At 55.5% G+C, this 1,349-nt stretch overlaps 1 protein-coding gene across 4 annotated transcripts in view; it reads left to right on the top strand.

Moving 5' to 3' along the window:
- The first annotated feature begins 885 nt into the window (after nt 1-885).
- Nucleotides 886-1,349, top strand: part of APOL6 (apolipoprotein L6) — a 19,675-nt gene continuing 19,211 nt past the window's right edge. For all 4 annotated transcript variants that reach the window (XM_006767224.2, XM_006767223.2, XM_006767225.2 and 1 more), the window contains exon 1: nt 886-1,137. The gene's annotated coding sequence lies outside the window, so the exon portion shown is untranslated. The remainder of the gene's footprint in view (nt 1,138-1,349) is intronic.

Genomic DNA, 1,349 nt, shown 5'->3' with positions numbered 1-1,349 from the left:
GCCATCTTAGGCCCAATCCCCCGGGGAGCAGGCCTAAGGTAGCAGGTGGTCATCCCCCGAGGGGACCCAGACTGAAAGAGGGCACAGGCTGGGCTGAGGAACCACCCCCCTGAGTGCACAAATTTTTGTGCACCGGGCCTCTACTCTATATTATAAAAGGCCAGTGCCCATAATGCTGTAAGGACCAAACGACCAGTTACCAGGAGGTGCATTGATGGGTCCTGCCAGCGCAGCGGGTTTCTGGGTCTGGTTTCTGGGTCTCCCATTTTGTGTGCTGAGGCTCTAGTACATTTATAATCCCTCACCACTTTGGGCTCATGCGTTCCTCCTTCCATGACCCTAACAATACATTGGGTAACGTCTCAACAGCCCTCCCTAGTCCAGCACAGTCAATATTTTTGCAGTGACACGATGAATATTCGAATTAAGTGGGGTGCATGAAAACTATAAACTTGCACCAATTCAGGTCAAATTTCACCACCCCATGAGCCAGGAAAGCAGTTGTTCTCTGAGCATTTTGCACTTCACACCTCAGGTAGGGTGTGGGAGCTTTCCTGTCCCCCCTCCCACCGTGGGACAGAGATGTGACAACAATCCTTACAGCTGCCCCCGTGGGGTGCTCATTCCACGCAGGATTTGTGTGGCCTGCTCATGGCTCCTCACCGTGGCCCTGTGCCACAGGAGGTGTTTTCACACCCATTTCACAGATGGGGAACCGAAGCCAAGGCGGTTGAGGAACCGGCTCACCTCAGAGTCCTTGCACCCTCACAGCCCTCTGCCTGTGGCTGCAGGGCCCCCTCCCCGCACATCTCCTAGAGAAAGAAGCAAGAAGGAAAGCAAAAGCGAAAGCCGCTTCTCGGAAAGCCCTGGTTTCCCAGAAGAGGTGCTCAGAACCACTGGCTTTTCTGCGCCAGGAATTTTCAACCCTGACCTTTTCACAATCCCTGCTCAGGACAGAGCTCCGCAGGCCGGGGGCGGGGGCGGGGGCGGCGCTTGCGCCTGTGCCTGGTTAGCAAAACCTGCTGGACACTGGGCACTGTCTTCATTGTCCTCCCAGCCTGGACGGATGCTCACAGCGCCCTGTGGACCTGAGGCCCCAGAGAGGTGAGGACAGAGGACAGGCTGCAGGGAGAGCAGGTGAGGCACGGGCAGAGCGGGGAGGGCTGCTTGGGCGCCTGAGGGGTCGGCTACAGGCCAGGAGCTGTGGTCAGCGCTGCTAGGGTTCAAGTCGCTCCCTGTCCTGCCAATTATGAACTTTGTGAGCCTGGGAAGGGTCTGAAGTTGAAATTCTTTTTCTTTGTTTTAAATTGAATTTTAGAGAGAGAGGAAGGGAGAGAGTTTGAAAACAA

This window comes from Myotis davidii, unplaced genomic scaffold, assembly GCF_000327345.1.
Source record: "Myotis davidii unplaced genomic scaffold, ASM32734v1 scaffold842, whole genome shotgun sequence".
NCBI lineage: Eukaryota > Metazoa > Chordata > Mammalia > Chiroptera > Vespertilionidae > Myotis > Myotis davidii.
This window is presented reverse-complemented; position numbering and strand designations above follow the sequence as displayed.